This window comes from Oryctolagus cuniculus, chromosome 8, assembly GCF_051225735.1.
Source record: "Oryctolagus cuniculus isolate XC-2025 breed Fujian yellow rabbit chromosome 8, ASM5122573v1, whole genome shotgun sequence".
Lineage (NCBI taxonomy): Eukaryota > Metazoa > Chordata > Mammalia > Lagomorpha > Leporidae > Oryctolagus > Oryctolagus cuniculus.
Window position 1 is genome coordinate 112,060,717 of NC_142874.1, and position 18,209 is coordinate 112,078,925.

The 18,209-nt window shown below is 45.1% G+C and overlaps 1 long non-coding RNA gene across 8 annotated transcripts in view; it reads left to right on the top strand.

The window, feature by feature from the left end:
- The window catches only part of LOC103350765 (uncharacterized), a 75,225-nt gene that overhangs the window by 23,045 nt on the left and 33,971 nt on the right, over window positions 1–18,209 (top strand). For 4 of the 8 annotated variants that reach the window (XR_016212451.1, XR_016212453.1, XR_016212450.1 and 1 more), the window contains exon 3: window positions 5,652–5,719. The exons of the other annotated variants lie outside the window; for them this stretch is intronic. This is a non-coding gene — a long non-coding RNA (uncharacterized LOC103350765). The remainder of the gene's footprint in view (window positions 1–5,651; window positions 5,720–18,209) is intronic. 8 annotated transcript variants of the gene reach the window in all.

Sequence of the window (18,209 nt, forward strand, 5' to 3'; positions counted from 1 at the left end):
TGGAGGAAGCTCCTGGCTTCGGATCAGCACAGCTCCAGCCATTGTGGCCATCTGGGGAGTGATCCAACGGATGGAAGACCTCTCTCTCTCTCTCAGCCTCTCCTCTCTGTGTGCAACTCTGACTTTCAAATAAATAAAGTAATTAAAACATAAAAATTAAAAAATTAGCATAAAAATAAAAGTTTTTGAAGTCTGGACATTTTTTTTTCATAATATGGATTTTTCATGGACTTTTTGAAGACCCTGTGTATCATGGATTTCAGTTTTTTGCCTCAAAGTAAACTTACCTTTGAATTCCATTTTCCACAAACTTTATGAAGTACCTTTGTGTATACTATGCATTTGTATATACAGTATAGGAAAGGGAGAAAATATTTCAATTAGTAATGGCTGGGGGCGGGAGACAGTGCTATGGCATAGATGGTTAAAGCCCTGGCCTGCAATGCTGGCATCCCATATGGTCAATGGTTCAAGTCCCAGCTGCTCCACTTCTGATCCAGCTTTCTGCTATGGCCTGGGAAAGCAAAAGATGGCCCAAGTTCTTGGTCCCCTGCCACCCACATGGGAGACCCAGAAGAAGCTCCTAGCTCCTAGCTTCAAATCAGTGCAGCTCCAGCTGTTGTGGCCATCTGGGGAGTGATCCAATGGATGGAAAACCTCTCTTTCCCTGCCTTTGCCTCTGTGTACTCTGCCTTTCAAATAAATAAATCTTAAAAACATGGCTGAATTATTTTCAGTTTGATTTTTAAGTTAATACATTCAAGAAGTTCCATGAATTTTTTAAAAAAACATTTATGGCCGGCGCTGCGGCTCAGTAGGTTAATCCTCCGCCTTGCGGCGCTGGCATACCGGGTTCTAGTCCCGGCTGGGGCACCAGATTCTGTCCCGGTTGCCCCTCTTCCAGGCCAGCTCTCTGCTGTGGCCAGGGAGTGCAGTGGAGGATGGCCCAGATGCTTGGGCCCTGCACCCCATGGGAGACCAGGAGAAGCACCTGGCTCCTGCCTTCGGATAGGCGCGGTGCACTGGCCACGGCGGCCATTGGAGGGTGAACCAACGGCACAACGGCAAAGGAAGACCTTTCTCTCTCTCTCTCTCTCACTGTCCACTCTGCCTGTCAAAAAAAAAAAAAAAAAAAAAAAAAGAAAAAGAAACATTTATTTATTTGAAAGGCAGAGTTAGAGAGAGAGACAGAGAGCTCCTCCATCCACTGGTTCACTCCCCAAATGGCCACAAAGGTCCAGGCTAGACTAGGCCAAAGCCAGGAGCCAGGAGCTTCTTCCGGATCTACCATGTGGGTTGCAGGGGCCCAAGCACTTGGGCCATTTTCTGCTGCTTTCCCAGGTGTATTAACAGGGAACTGGATCAAAAGTGGAGCAGCTGGGACTCAAATTGGTGCTCATATGGGATGCCAGCATTGCAGACGGCAGCTTTACCCATTGTGCCACTGCAACAGTCCAAGTTCCATGAATTTTCTGATAAAAATATGAAATGTCTTTAGGACATCGACATTGAGACAAATTATAACCAAGCTGTCAGAAGTCAAAAATAGAATCTCAACAAAGAAGGAGAGTAACAAGTCATCACATGTGAGAGTCCTCAGTATGATTAACAATCAGTTTCTCACATAAATCTTGGAACCCAGAAGGCACTGGCATGACATATTCAAATTGCTGAAAGAAAAAGACTCGAATTCTGTGTCTAGCAAAACAGTCCTTCAACAATGAAGATGAAATTAGTACCTTCCCAGATGAACACAATCTGGAAATATTCATTGCTATCAGGTCTACAAATGCTAAAGGAATTCTTTCAGGCTGAAAGAAAAGGATGCTGGACATCATGTTGGAGAGCACTATATTGTTCAGCTTTAAAAAGGAACAACAGAGGGGAGTTGTGGCGCAGTGGTTAAGCTTCTGCTTGGCATGCCTGCATCCCATATTGGAGTGCCCGGGTTTGAGTCCCATCCCTTCTTCCAGTTCAGCTTGTTGCTAATGCACACCCTGGGAGGCAGCAGGTTTTGGCCGAGTCCTTGTGTCTCAGCCACCTAGTGGGAGACCCAGATGAGATCCAGGCTCCTGCGTTGGCCTGGCCTCGCTCCAGCTGTTGTGGGCATTTGGAGGGTGCACCAGAAGCTGGCATCTCTTTTTCTCCCTTTCTCTCACTCACCCTTTTCCCTTTTCCCCTCCTCCCTATTTCTATCACTTTGCCCTTAAATAAATGAATGGATAAAATAAATGAATGACACATGGCATGCTACAACATGGGTGAAACTTGAAAACTTTAAAGAAGCCAGACACAAAATGCCACATATTCTGTCATTTCCTTTTATAGGTAACATTCAGAGCAGGCAAGTCCATAGAAACTAAAAGTAGCTTTGAGATTGTGAGCGGCTTAAGGGGAGAGAAGAATGGGGAGTGAGCAGTAATGAATGTGTAATGTGTTTATAGCAATGATAATGTTCTAGAAGTAGGTAGTGGTGGTGATTGCACAAATTTGTGAAGATACTGCAAACAGAACTAAATAGAAAAAAAATCGTAGCCGCACCAACATTTTAATACTATGGAAGTAGTATTTTATATCATTTTAGATCACTAGCTGTATACTAGGGTATGTTCCAAATCCATTACAGATTTTAACTTATTCAAGTTTCTTTATAAGCCTATGGCATATATTACTGTCTTCACTTTTTAGAGTAGGAAAACTGATTTCTGAATTTGCCTATGTTAACAAAAGTAAGAACAGAACAGAGTTGGGATTTGAATCCCAGTGATCTCACATGAAAGTCTATTTAACTAATACATTATTTAACTCATCATTGTGACACTGCTACAAAGGCCAAAGGGAGGGTAAACAAAAAATCACTTTCAAAAATAATTCTTGGTGGCAAAAGTACTTTCTACAGGATTTTGCAGAATCCGATCTTGTTAAACAGGAGAGGGGTTGGCATTGTGGCAGAGTGGATTGAGCTACTGCGTGTAACGCGGACATCCATATCAAGCACAGATTTGAGTGGTGGCTGCTCCACTTCTGACTCAGCTCCCTGCTAATGTGCCTGGAAAAGCTGGGCAAGATGGCCCAAGGAGTTGGACCTTTGCCACCCACTTGGGAGTTCCAGGATTCTGGCTTCAGCCTGGCCCAGCCCTGGCATTGTGGCCATTTGGGGAGTGAACCAGTGGGTGAAAGATCTCTTTTTGTCTCTCCCCCTCTCTTTGTCACTCTGCCTCTGAAATAAATAAATAAATCTTAAAAAGAAAGAAAGAAAGAAACAGGAGAATAAGACAATCTGTAAACAGTTATCCCCAGTTAAGAAAAGCCTTAAGTGGCACTTACATGTCAGTGTGCAAGTCCAAAAACTTCCATTTTAATTCTCTTCAAAAGGTATGCTTTACTAAATCCTTGAGTCCTATTTGCACACATAGAGTTAGAAATACTTAATTTTCAAGGGGAAGCTGGGAAAAGCATGATGGGCACTTGGCTCTGATACATAATGAGGGGAAGCTTTTTTTTTTTTTTTTTAATGCTGCCAACTCAAGCGGACTCAGTGAGCTTGTGTTGCAAGCTGTTGGTAACAGTGGAGTTCAGTTCATACTGAGTCTGGCCGGGGTCCACTTTGTCTCTGCGCAGCAGGGAGCTCTTCAGAGCAAGTGCTTCTGTCATGCTGAGATTAATTTACTGTATGCACACTCATGTTTATGATCTAGAATCCTGGAAATAAAGTTGTTTCTTGTCCCCAAAAGGGCTGGTTAGTGGGAAATGTAGTTATTTATGTGCAGTTCCAATGTAGTTATTAATTATTCCGAGAATAGGAATATCTTCAAACTGAATTGTAACTGAGGGACACAAGATTAAGGCCAGTGCTTATGTGCTGTGCATGGCAGTGATTGTTGTTTCCACTCTTACTGTATTCCGTTTTCTCACACAGTAGCCAAATGAGAATGAGGCTAAAGAAAATTGAGATCACAATATTTTAACATCCTAATGGTTTTCCATTTACAGTCACAATCCAGGGTCATTTACAGTGGCCTACAAATTCCTACAAAATCTGGCCCCTGGCTCCATGTCTGACCCTGTCTACTTCTCATTTCTTCAGTAGCAAATCGTAAGGAGAGTTGTAGAGAGAATTATGTAAGTGTAAAGAAACTTCAAAGACCTACAAACCCATGCAATGTATGGCTCCTAGTTGGTTTCTGAATTGAACAAGAAACAGTAAAAACAATTATGAGACAGAGTAATGAACATAGATTGGACCTTTGTATTAAGAATTACTGTTGGTCAGCGCCACGGCTCACTTGGCTAATTCTTTGCCTGTGGCACCGGCACCCCGGGTTCCAGTCCCGGTTGGGGCACCAGATTCTGTCCCAGTTCCTCCTCTTCCAGTCCAGCTCTCTGCTGTGGCCCGGGAAGACAGTGGAGGATGGCCCAAGCGCTTGGGCCCTGCACCTGCATGGGAGACCAGGAGGAAGCACCTGACTCCTGGCTTTGGATTGGCGCAGTGCGCCGGCTGTAGCAGCCATTTAGAGGGTGAACCAACGGAAGGAAGACCTTTCTCTCTCTCTCTCACTGTCTAACTCTGCCTGTCAAAAAAAAAAAAGAATTACTATTAATTTGTAAGTGTATAATTGTATGGTGATTAAGCATTTGAAGAAAATCCTTATCTTGTAGAATACAGATGAAATAATTCAATAGCTAGGATTTGCTACAAAATAATCTAGTGGGTAGAGGGAGATGTGGGAAGGTGCAAATAAAATAGGATTGGCTATGAGGAGATAATTTTTTTTAGATTTTTAAAAATTATTTATTTGAAAGGCAGCATTAAAGAGAGAAAGAGAGAGTTCTTTCATCCACTGGTTCACCCCCAAATGGCTGCAACGGCTAGGGCTGGGCTAGGCTGAAGCCAGGAGCGTCATCTGGGTCTCCCATGTGGGTGTGGGGGCCCAAGGACCTGGGCCATCCTCCTCTACCCTCCCATGGTGCCCATAAGGGATTCTGGCACTGCGAACAGCTGCTTAACTTGCTGTGCTACAGCACTAGCTATCATAAGCTTGTTACACTATTTACACCTGGGAGTTTACAAATTGTATTCTGTCAACTTTCTCTTGGGTCCTTGACTCTGCTCACCTCCTGTTTAAAAAAAAAAATCAGCAGTTGCATCTGCAAACACTCAGTAGGAAAATATTATCAGTTCACACGTGAATTTAAGATTTATTTTAAACTTGTTTCCATATTGATTTAATAGTCCTATTTCCACTCAAGTTGTGTATTTTAAACTTTTCATTTATTTCATAGAGAGAGAACACTCCCATTCCCTGGTTCACTCCCCAGATGTTGGCAAAGGCTGGGAGTATCAATCCTAGGAGCTGGGACCTCAATTCAGGTCTCCCACATGGTGGCAGGAATCCACCTTCTTGACCATCTCTGCTGCCTCCTAGGGTCTGCATTAGCAGGAAGGGGAATCAGGAGCTGGAGGTGGGATTGAACTCAGATATCCAATGTGGGGTGCATATATCCTAACCAGTGGCTTAACCTCTAGGGCAAACTCTCTCCATCAAGTTGTTTTTTTTTTTTAAGATTTTATTTATTTATTTGAGAGATAGAGTCACAGACAGTGAGAGGGAGAGACAGAAAGATCTTGCATCCATTGGTTCACTTTCCAGGTGGCTGCAACGGCCGGAGCTGCGATGATTTGAAGCCAGGAGCCAGGATCCTCCTCCAGGTCTCCCAGGTGGGTGCAGGGGGTCAGGGACTTGGGCCATCTTCCACTGCTTTCCCAGGCCACAGCAGAGAGCTGGACTGAAAGAGGAGCAGCTGGGACTAGAACCGGCACCCATACAGGATGCTGGCGCCACAGGCGGAGGGAGGATTAACCTACTGCGCCACAGTGCTGGCCCCAAGTTGGGTATTTTTAAATTTCTCTAACCTCATGTGACAACTGGCCTTTCTCTGGTGAAAGGAGATGGAGGTAAGGTTGTAACTTGTTTTACATTCACTTTTGTATTCCTTACTAATGCTTAGAATGTAATAGATGTTCAGTTAAACAGCATAAGCTGAATTAGTTTATGACCAACTTAAATATTTACTGTCACCTTCTTTTATTCATTTAAAAATACTTACAAATATCCCAGGATCACCTAGGGGAAGTGTTGGAGCCAGACAGAAATGTGTGTTTAAAGGCCTGGTGCTGTGAAGAAACTCCTAAAGTAATCTTTTATTCTCTGCACGTGTACAACAAACAGAATGAAGATTTTCCTGAGAAATTCATATTTCAAATTGTGAGACCACTTTTCCTCTTGTAAAACAAAACGTCCTAGTCATTCACAAATTTCAGTCTCCACGCTGCTTCTCCTAAACATGTCTGTAGCTGTGAGAAGACGCACGAATGTGCTTGCCTAGGATTGTAAGCAGGAGATGGCCTCTGGAAAGAGTGTACATAATCTCTGAAGTCAGACAGCAGATTCTAATTCTGTCCTCTGCTAATGGCATCGCCCTGGCTACCGCTTTGAGCATGTTTTCTGTATAATGAGGGATGCTAAAGCCTGATTCGAAGCAACATTGTGAGAACTAAAATAAATAATATACGTGAACCACCTACTCTAGTATCTGGCACATAGAAGATGCTTTATAAACGGCATCTTTTGTTATTTATCAAAGAACAGTAGTAGCAATGTCAGTGTTTACTGTCATCAGTCATTTAGTTTTTATTTCTCTGTATTTTTATTTGGCTTCCTATATGTATGCATCAGTTCTTGTAGACCAGAATGCAAACTGCTCAAGGCTTTTTTCAAAATATTGTGTCCAGCACATTGATGGGTGTAATAAATCATTATTGAATTAAGTAAATTGAGATGTTTGGCCTCTGAATTTAGGCGTCAGGAATATTTTTAGGGTTGGGCATTTGGTGCAGCAGTTAAGATGCTACTTGGGACACCTGCATCCCACATTTGTTACCTGAGTTTGAGTCCTGGCTCAGCTTCCAGTGCCAACTTCGTGGTAATGTGCACCCTGCGCGGCAGCAGGTCAAGCATTTGAGTCCCTGCCATCCACATGGGTAACCTGAACTGAGTTCTGGGCTTCTAGCATGGACCTGGCCCAGCTGTGGCTGTTGTGGACATTTGGGGAGTAAACCAAAGATCTCTGTGTCTGTCTCTGTCTTTCTGACACTCAAATAAAATAAGATAAATAAAAATTCACCTAAAAGATCTACTATTGCAGTTCTAACATAAATAATGCCTACGGAATGACAATGGGTATATTACCAGGGTCATTACACTTTAAAAAAAAAAAAAGGTTTATTCTATTTATTTGAAAGGCAGAGTTACAGAGAGAGGTAGAGACAGAGAGACAGAGCTCTTCTATCTGGTGGTTCACTCCCCAACTGGCCACAATGACTAGGGTTGGGTCAGGCCAGAGCCAGGAGCCAGGAGCCAGGAGCTTCTTCCAGGTCTCCCACATGGGTGCAGGGCCCCAACCACTTGGGCCGTCCTCTGCTTCTTTCCCAGGCCATAGCAAAGAGCTGGACTGGAAGTGGAGCAACTAGGACTCTAACTAGCACTCATATGGGATGCCCGTGCTGCAGGCCAGGGCTTTAATCTGCTGTGCCATAGGGCCGGCCCCATCATTACACTTCTTGAGTTCCCAACATGTACAAGCCCTATTCTAGGAGTAGGTGCAAGTAAGAAAGGAGAAAATTTTCAAACACTGCGTGACTATTGAATTCTATATATATTTTTCTATTGTTTTTGCTAACATGAATAGTAGCACTTTTATTCATTTGCTGCAGTTCTGTCATGTTTTGTATTAAGGCCAATTTACTTGACATTGTATGTGCTTGGCATTAAAAACAGGGAAAGAATTCTGTTTTCAAAAGGGGCATAGTTAAATGTTGGACTCTTTGCCCAAACAAGTTTCCCTGTCTTCCTTTAACCTCCCAAGAGGACAATTGGTTACATTCTAAGCAGATGCTAGCTCAGAGAGTGGGCAGCAAGCGTGGGCAGCCAGCTCCTTTAATTTTAAGCAGGATCTTTGTGCTTTTTATTATATTAATTAGTGTCTTGGCAGGTCAAATGGGATTTTAAACCAGCAGGGGTTTTGCTGTTCTCTTAATTTGCAGCTTGTGATGGCTCTTTTGTTTTTGTTTAATTTTTCCACTCATTAAAAACTTGAATGCAGCTTCAGCTGTTAACTCCCTATAATGCTTGATGTTTAGGGAGTAATACATGAAGACAAATGGTGGCCTTGGTGAGGGGGACAAAATGTACTTTCTCTTTGGTATTGAATTTAAGGTGAGCTGCTACCCTTGTTCTATCCATGCAGGTAGACATTGGGCTGTAGGAGTGAGCTCGAGAGAGAAGCCACATTGTAGGAGTGTGTGAGTGTGTGTGTGTGTGTGTGTGTGTGTTGTGACGTGTATAAAAATGCTTCAGGGGCCACTGCTGTGGCATAGAGGGTAAAGCCACCACCTGCAGTGCTAGCATCCCATATGAGTGCCATTTCGAGTCCCAGCTACTCCACTTCTGATCCAGCTCTCTACAGTGGCCTGAGAAAGCAGTGGAAGATGATCCAAGTCCTTGGGACCCTGTACCCACTTGGGAGACCTAGAAAAAGCTCCTGGCTTCGGATTGGCACAGTTCCGGTGGTTGCAGCCATTTGGAGAGCAAACCATCGGATGGGAGACTTTCTCTCTCTCTCTCTCTCTCTCTCTCTCTCACTCTCACTCTCACTCTCTAACTCTTTCAAGTAAATAAATAAATCTTTTTAAAAAATGCTTCAGTCTTTGATTCAGCCTTTAGTTTATGCAAGTTAACCACTTGAGCGGGACATCTTGGGCTTGTGAAGAGAAGCCTGGAGAAGTGTTAAGAAAGGAGTTATTTGAGTAGCTGAATGTTGAGGTAGGTTTTTCTGTTGCTCTTGAATTAACCACTGGTCGTCTCACCACTGGCAGGGGAAAAAATGGTCCACGTGTTACCTCATCTCATCCTCGCTATAACAATCTTAGTTAATAATGCTCAGTCTTATCCAGTCCATTGCCTCATTCTCAAATTCAACATAAATCTTATTTCTTTCTCTACCCTCAGTGCAGACTTGACCCATAGCTTGAAGAGAAAACTGCACAGGCAGCTCTTGTACTCTCTTGTCTAGCAACTATAAATAAGTGAAGCTGGACCTTAGGTTAAAAACTAGATTTTATTGAGCTTTTAAACATTTTTTAACCACGGGGCCTAGAAGTTGGGGGAGAGGGAGGCAAATACAAATAGATTCTTGCTGAGGAAGATTTGAGAATTAAGGAGCAGTGACCTAGTGAGCAAATGCCTCTGGGTTCATTTGGCAGTGTAACAGAACCTCCTGCATTGAAATAGGTTTCTTTCCTGTTTTCTTGAATGTTTTAATGAATTCCCAGTGGAACAAGTAAAGTTCATATAAATAAAACAGTGACTTTTAAAGAAGTGCTTGCAAAATGAATGGAGCTTTTTTTCTCTCTCTCTCTCTCTCTCTCTTTTTTTTTTTGACAGGCAGAGTTAGACAGTGAGAGAGAGAGAGAGAGAGAGAGAGAGAAGGTCTTCCTTCCATTGGTTCACCCCCAAAATGGCCGCCACGGCTGGTGTGCTAAGGCCAGTGCACTGTGCCGATCAGAAGCCAGGATCCAGGTGCTTCCTCCTGGTCTCCCATATGGGCACAGGGCCCAAGCACCTGGGCATCCTCCACTGTCTTCCTGGGCCACAGCAGAGAGCTGGACTGGAAGAGAAGCAACCGGGACAGAATCCGGCACCCCAACTGGGACTAGAACCCGGGGTGCTGGCACTGCAGGTGGAGGATTAGCCAAGTGAGCTTCGGCGCCAGCGTCTTTTTTTTTTTTTTTTTTTAAGATTTATTTGAGAGGCAGAGTGACAGAGGGAGAGACAAGAGAGAGAGAGAGAGAGAGAGAAAGAGAGAGAATCTTCCATCCACTGGTTCACTCCCCAGATGTCCACAACAGCTAGGGCTGAGCCAGGCTGAAGCCAGTAGGCAGAAACTCCTTGCCTTCCCAGGCTTATCAGCAGGAAGCTGGATCTGAAGCAGAGCAGTCTGCCCTGGATGCCCATATGGTAAGTGGTTTAACCTGCTGTGCCACAATTCTAGCCCCATGGCATATTTTTTCTAAGCTTTTCCATCACTCTCTGGTAATGAGAAACAGTTGAGGAAAGCAGCTATGAGGCACTGTAAGCTTTATCTGAGACAGCTGAATGCTTTGTAGAGTATCTGGGATCTGTAAATTATAATTGTCTTGGGAAGGCAGTGAAAGCATTTGAAGGAAGACTGGCATACAATGTTTGTAAAGTGTCCAAATATGTTTTCTCTGAAAAATAACCTGAAGTAGGTAAGACACACTGATGATCATTAATACCTTAGAGAAGATAGTTTGCATTATAGTTTGTTTTTAGCACTTCCATTTAGGTTTTCTTGCGTAGTCTTTGTTCTGGTTGGGTGCCCATCAATGAGTTGTTGATTGCAAAAGGTTAATCACTGGGGATGCATGTGGCTTAGCATCTTACAAAGAAAAACTTTTATCTGTAAGGTAGCATGTGGCTTCTTCTGTCCTCCAAATTCTTCCTTTGAAAATCCTTGTGAGGAAAAAACCTATCTTGGAAAGTGATAAAGAATTGCTTGATATTGTGGACAAAAGAATAGGATCTTTGGAAAGGTGGCTTTGAGCTTGAAAAAAAGCAGGCTCCATATTTACTGCCTGTACAATATAAGTTACCTAACAAGTTACTTAATACCTTCATAAATAACTTACTTAATCAATTAGAACCTTAGTTTTCTAAAATTTGGAATTAGTTATATCTGGGAGTTGTGTGGAGGACAGGACAGATGGAATATAAGACTGCTTGGAATATAGTAACACCAGAATTGCATAATAATAATTATTTCACCAAAAACTCACTTGGGGGCTGGAGTTTTGGCACAGACATTAAGGCCATGGCTTGCAATGTCAGTATACCATATCGAGTTGTGGTTCTGAACCCTGGCTACTCTGTTTTGAGTCCATCTCCCTGCTAATGCATCTGGGAAGGCAGATATGGCCCAAGTAGTTGGGCCGCTGCCACTCACCAGAAAGACCCAGAAGAAGCTCCTGCCTCCTGGCTTTGGCCTGGCCCAGCCCTGGCTATTGCAGCCAGTTGGGTGGTGAAACAGAGTATGGAAGATATCTTTCACTCTGCTTTTCAAATAAATGAATCTTAAAAGACAAAAACCTGTCACTCAGAACACGCATTTGAGTTTGTGGTTAAGCTGTGGGTTAAGACACCCACATTCCACATTGCAGTGCCTGGGTTTGATACTCAGCTGTACTCCTGTCTCCAGCTTCCCTCTAATGTGGACCCTGGGAGGCAGCAGTGATGGCTTAAAGGATTTGGTTCTTGCCACTCACATGGGCGACACGAATTGAGGTCCTGTCGCTCCCCGTCTTCGTGGAGGAACGACACAGGACCCTGCGCTGTTCTTTTGTCTGCTCGGCCCTTCCCGGGTTTGCTGCTGGTTCTTCCCGGGTTGGCTACCATCCCTTCCACCTCCGTGGAAGGGCGGTTCCCCCTGGCCACTTTCCCCACTTCCGCGGGGGAGCGGCACACCGCCGGCCGGCTCTCTCGGGGGCTGCACAGGTGTTCCTTCAGATAGATGTTCCCCTTAGATGTTCCTGGTGCATGTTGTCTCTCTCCTCCTTTATAGTCCTCTTCCACCAATCCCAACTCTGCTACCCACACGCCGAGTACGCCGCTCTCCTCCAATCAGGAGCAGGTCCTGCTGTTTATTGGTTGAACTGGAGGCAGCTGCGTAGAAGCTGTTTCCTCCTCTCCCAGCGCCATATTGTGGGAGAGCAGATGCATAGAATAAGTCTTAATTCGAGTAACTTAGTCTAGTCCGAGTTGCTCCCAGTTGCTCCCCACAAGGTCCCAGTTCCTGCTTATGGCTTATGGCCCTGGGACTATTGTGGGCGTTTGGGGAGTGAACCAGTGAATGGGAACTCTCTGTTTCTCAAATAAAAATAAATTTTAAAGGGCTGGTGTTGTAGTATAACAGATTAAGCCTGTGATGCCAGCATCCCCTCTGGGTCCTGGCTGCTCCACTTGCAACCCAGCTCCTTGCTAATGCACCTGGGAAAACAGTGGAAGATGACCCAAGTACTTGGCCTCTGCACCCATGTGGGAGACCTGGAAGAAGCTTCTGGTTCCTGGTTTCAGCCTGGACCAGTCTGGGCTGTTGTAGGCATTTGGGGAGTGAAACAGCAGGTGGAAGATCTCTCTGTCTCTCCTCCTCTCTCTGTAATTCTGCCTTTCAAATAAATAAAAAATAAATCTTAAAAATAAATAAATATAAATCTTAAAAATAAGTAAATAAATAAATAAACCTATCACTTTATATAACAGACCTCTGTCTGTACAAGAATCACAGGCACAGATCTGTTCCATATAGAATATATCTGTTCCATATAGAATATAGATATTAAACTGAGTGAAAATAATAGATGGGAAATGAGATCTAAGTGCCCTTTTTAAAGAGAAGATTTATTTATTTATTTGAAAGGCAGAGTTAGAGAGAAGGCGAGACAGAGAGACGTCATCCAGTTACTGGTTCATTCCCCAAATGGCCACCATGGGCCAGGTGAAGCCAAGAGCTAGGAGCTTCATCTGGGTCTCCCATGGTGCAGGGGCCTGAGGACTTGGGCCATCTTCCACTGCTTTTCCAGGCACATTAGCAGGGAACTAGATCAGAAGTGGAGCAGGGTGACTCGAACAGGTGCCCATATAGGATGCTGGTGTCTCAGGCAGGGATTAATCCACTATGCCACAATTCCAGCCCTAAGATCTAAGTTCTTAAACTTGGCTAAAGAGGATAAAGCTTTCCAAGTGTCAAGAGAAAAAAAAAATGGAAAGATGTGGCAACAAAAATAAATGCACACCAAATAAATGGCTGAGAGGTAAAAATTGACAGTGTCACAACATAGTGAAAAAGAGCACAGACTCAAGTAGCCAGTCTGCTTGAGTTCAATTCCAGCTTTACTGTTTACCAGCTGTGTAGTCTGGGGCAAGTTACCTAACCTCTCTGAGCCTTAGTTTATTCTATACAGAAGTAAATGGGGGCCGGCGCTGCGGCTCACTAGGCTAATCCTCCACCTTGCGGCGCTGGCACACCGGGTTCTAGTCCTGGTCGGGGCGCTAGATTCTGTCCCGGTTGCCTCTCTTCCACGCCAGCTCTCTGCTGTGGCCCGGGAAGGCAGTGGAGGATGGCCCAGGTGCTTGGGCCCTGCACCCCATGGGAGACCAGGAGAAGCACCTGGCTCCTGGCTTCGGATCAGCGCGGTGCGCCAGCTGCAGCGGCCATTGGAGGGTGAACCAACGGCAAAAAGGAAGACCTTTCTCTCTGTCTCTCTCTCACTGTCCACTCTGCCTGTAAAAAAATAATAAATAAATTAAAAAAAATAGAAGTAAATGGGGGAGCATTTGAGCACAGGTTAAGCTGCTCGTTAGGATCTTACAACTGGCATTAGAGTGCCTGGGTTCCATACATGGCCCCAGCTCCAGATTCCATTTTGTTACATACTAATGTGCACAGTGGGAGATAGTAGAGATTGGCTGAAGTGTTGGGTCCCTGCTACTCACATGGGAGACCTGGACTGAGTTCCTGGCTTTGGCCTGTCCCAGCTCCAGCTGTTGCAGGCATTTGGGGAGGGAACCAACTGATGGAATGCCTCTTAGATTCTGTCTCTCTCCTCCTCCCGCCCCTCCCCAAAGAGAGACAGACAAAGAAAGGAAAGGAAAGAAATAGAAAGAAAAGAAAAAGTTTAAATAAAAATACCTGAAAGAGTTGCTGATTCACTGAGTTAGTATTGATAAAGGGCTTGGAACAGTGCCTGGCATGTAGTAAAAACTGGATATTTATCTAATAAATAATTGTAACAGTTTTATTGTTGCCTTAAAGCAAGTCCATATTTAGCTTTTTGTGGTAGCTTAATATGAAGTGAATCTCAGAAGAAATGCCTGTGACACACACCCAAGGTCCACTTTTACAATTTTGTCATCTCTCCTACTTCTTGGCTCTTTTTCTCAAACAGAGTTCTTATTTTGATTCATTTATTTGCAGGGCTGTGATTTAGTCATTTATCTTTATAAAACTTTTTTAGTATGGCATAGCAGGCATCCCATGTGGGCTCTAGTCCCGGCCAGTTCTAGCTGGTTCTAGTCCTGGCTGCTCCACCTCTGATCCAGCTTTCTGCTATGGCCTGGGGAAGCAGTAGAAGATGGCCCAGTCCTTGGGCCCCTGCACCCGAGTGGGAAACCTAGAATAAGCTCTTGGCTCCTGGCTTCTGACTGGCTCAGCTCCAGCCATTGTGGCCATGTGGGGAATGAACTAGCACATGGAAGACTTCTCTCCCTCTCTCTGCCTCTGCCTCTCCATAACTCCACATTTCAAATAAATAAATAAATCTTTTTTTTTAATATTTTTTTGGATTGTGAGCTTGGTTTGTTGGAATAATTTGGTGCTCAGCTCCAGTTCTTTCATCAGCATTTTGGGATGGAACACAAGATATAGGGCAGTGGTGGAAGACTTGGCCTTGGAGGGTTTTGTTTGTTTTTAAAAATTCCTCCAGCTCAGATGAGCAGAGGAGTCGCTATATACAGAATATGCTTGCCGGACCAAAACTGGTGTTTAGCCCCACCCCCAAATGTAGTGACCTGATTTTAAAACTGGAAACTTCCTTTGTGTGAGGTTGTGGCAGATTTTACTTGGCAGCAGAAAGTTTTTATTCTTGGTGATGATCCACCTGTTGCTCCTTGTGTGTCACTGTAGTTGGCTCTGAAGTAGCGTTTAGGGAGATGTGTGTCCTCAGTTTTTCTCTTGGAAGTAGTTTAAAGGAGTCTGAAGCACTTTAATTCCTTTTTTTTTTTTTTTAATTTATTTGACAGGTAGTTATAGACAGTGAGAGAAAGAGACAGAAACAGAGAGAAAGGTCTTCCTTTGCCGTTGGTTCACCCTCCAATGGCCAGCGCACCGCACTGATCCAATGGCAGGAGCCAGGTACTTATCCTGGACTCCCAGGGGGTGCAGGGCCCAAGGACTTGGGCCATCCTCCACTGCACTCCCTGGCCACAGCAGAGAGCTGGCCTGGAAGAGGGGCAACCGAGACAGAATCTGGTGTCCCAACCGGGACTAGAACCTGGTGTGCCGGCGCCGCAGGTGGAGGATTAGCCTAGTGAGCCGCGGCGCCGGCCTAAAGTTTTCACTTATGGACAGATATCTTAATATTAGCAAAGGGAGGAGAAAAAATGTGTGAAAATTACTCGTTATTTAAATATGCATTTTCCAGTAAATCTATCACCCTATAAATTTTTGATCGCCTTTAACAATTCTCCCATCATCACTACAGATCTCTGAGTCATTGGGTATATGCAGAGGCTAAGTGGGGTCGCTGTAGGTAAGCTGCTCACTAGAACTGGAGAATAGACCCTGATGCAGAACAAGCTTTTCTCCTAACTTTCAGCCAGGTGTGAGTGAAATAAGGATGGAGGGCAGACCAAGGCCCCGGGGGCAGCACAGATGCTCTGTGGCGTGCTCGGGTCGGCCCCCAGAAGCAAGCTCAGGAGGCCTAATTTGATTCTCCCTTCTCCTAAATAAGGGCCTTGTGAAGCAGAGAATCGATGTCCTGGTCTCTTTTGGAATTCCTCACTGGAAAGGTTTTCTTAATGTGAGTGTGCCACGTAGCCGTGTCTGGGAATCGATAGGGATGCAGATGTCGATGCAGATGGCTGTATTCATGAAATGCTCACGTATGGCAAGCAGTGTGTCATCCCTGCACTCATCTGTTGCACACCTCTGATGTGACAGGCAGCTGATCCTGTGCTTGGTATGGAAGAGATAAAAACACAAACATGGCCCTGGTTTTCAGGAAGCTTGTAGTCTATTAGAGAAGGCAGACATTTAAAAAAAAAAGGGAAGGATGTTTCTGTCAGAGGAAACAGCACACAACATTGTGTGGTGAGTGTGAGCGAGTGAACTAAAGGGTGAGAGTGAATGCTTAGTGGTGAGGCTGCCGGAATGGACAGTGGCCAGGTCAGGAAGCACTTGAAAGGATTTGCACTTCGCTCTGAAGGCAGTGGAACACAGCCAGGGGATGTGAGCAGGGCATTACCACCATCAGATTTGCATTGGGAAAGACGACTCTCGCCTCACTGTGAAGCAAGGATTGGAAAGAGGCCGAGCAGAAGCCCCTGCAGGACCGGACTGGAGAGAGTAAGCTCCGGAGTGAGGAGTCGACATGGGGAGGAGCAAAGGGAATGACTTCAAGAAGGGGCATGTGGTGCTGTCACCAGGATGCACAGACATTGCATTGTGGGGGGACACGTAGCAAAGAACTAGAACAAGGTGTTGATGATGGTCTGATCTAACTTGCTATATAGATCTTGCAGATCTAACTGTGCTATATAGCCAAACCAGGGTATCCTGCTTGGAACACAGCCAGTATTTTCTCCACCGTGGTGCCTTGTTATCTTAGGTCTCCATCTGGATAGCAGACACATCAAGAATTCTCACAACGAGGATGACTCAGAGTGCTGTTCTACTAATGAGCAAACACTATCTTCACTTCACACAAGGAAACAATAGTTTGTGAAAAAGGTGTTGTACTTTCTTTCTTTAGCCTCATCTGAGTATTTTTGAGGACTATGAATAATAGAAAGTGAGACTGAATTTCCAAATGAGAATGTTTTTCTCACATTTTCATTTGTCATTAAAATTATCTTGGGCTGGCGCTGCGGCTCACTAGGCTAATCCTCCGCCTAGCGGCGCCGGCACACCGGGTTCTAGTCCCGGTTGGGGCACCGGATCCTGTCCCGGTTGCCCCTCTTCCAGGCCAGCTCTCTGCTGTGGCCAGGGAGTGCAGTGGAGGATGGCCCAGGTGCTTGGGCCCTGCACCCCATGGGAGACCAGGAAAAGCACCTGGCTCCTGGCTCCTGCCATCAGATCAGCGCGGTGCGCCGGCCGCAGCACGCCAGCCGCGGCGGCCATTGGAGGGTGAACCAACGGCAAAAGGAAGACCTTTCTCTCTCTCTCTCTCTCTCACTGTCCACTCTACCTGTCAAAAAAAAAAAAAAAATTATCTTGCTTTGCTTCTCGGTATGGGTGGTTGAAGTTTGGGATCTTACCAAGATCATAGAAATATACGATTTTAGAGGCCAGTGCTGTGGCGTAGAGGGTGAAGCCTCCATCTGCAGTGCTGGCATCCCATATGGGCGCTGGTTTGAGTCCTGGCTGCTCCACTTCCGATCCGGCTCTCTGCTGTGGCCTAGGAAGGCATTGGAGGATGGCCCAAGTCCTTGGGCCCTTAAACCCATGTGGGAGACCTGAAGGAAGCTCCTGGCTTCAGACAGGCGCAGCTCCGGCCGTTACGGCCAACTGGGGAGTGAACCAGAGGATGGAAGACCTCTCTTTTTCTCTCTGCCTCTCCTTCTCTCTCTGTGTAACTCTGCCTTTCAAATAAATAAATATATCTTTTAAAAAAGTGTTTTACAAGGGCTGGCACCGTGGCTCACTAGGTTAATCCTCCACCTGTGGCACCAGCATCGCATATGGGCGCCGGGTTCTAGTCCCGGTTGCTCCTCTTCCAGTCCAGCTCTCTGCTGTGGCCCAGGAGGGCAGTGGAGGATGGCCCAAGTGCTTGGGTGCCTGCATCCACACGGGAGACCAGGAAGAAGCACCTGGCTCCTGGCTTCGGACTGGCGCAGTGCGCCAGCCGTAGTGGCCATTTGGGGGGTGAACCAATGGGAGGAAGACCTTTCTCTCTGTCTCTCTCTCTCTCACTATCTAACTCTATCTGTCAAATAAAAAAAAATGTTTTACAAATTAACCTTCATGCTTATATGAGACCCAAATGGAAATTTATTTATATGTGTTTGACAGCAAGAGTAAGGCTCAAAATGAGTGACTCTTGAAATAGTTTCTTATAATCTTGGCTAAACTTTAGTCCACATAGCTAAACAATTCAAAAACCCATCTTCCAATTGGAGCACCTAAAACTTTTACTGTCAAACTTCTCTTTCCTCCCACTCCTATCCTGTCGTGGCTGCTTCCTCACTCAGTGGATGGGGTCTTCCCTGGTCCACCGTCTTTCCAGCTCTCCTAGTCTCACAGCAGGGAGCACTTGAAACTTCCAAATTCCACTACAGGCTTAAGGCATTCTTTAATAG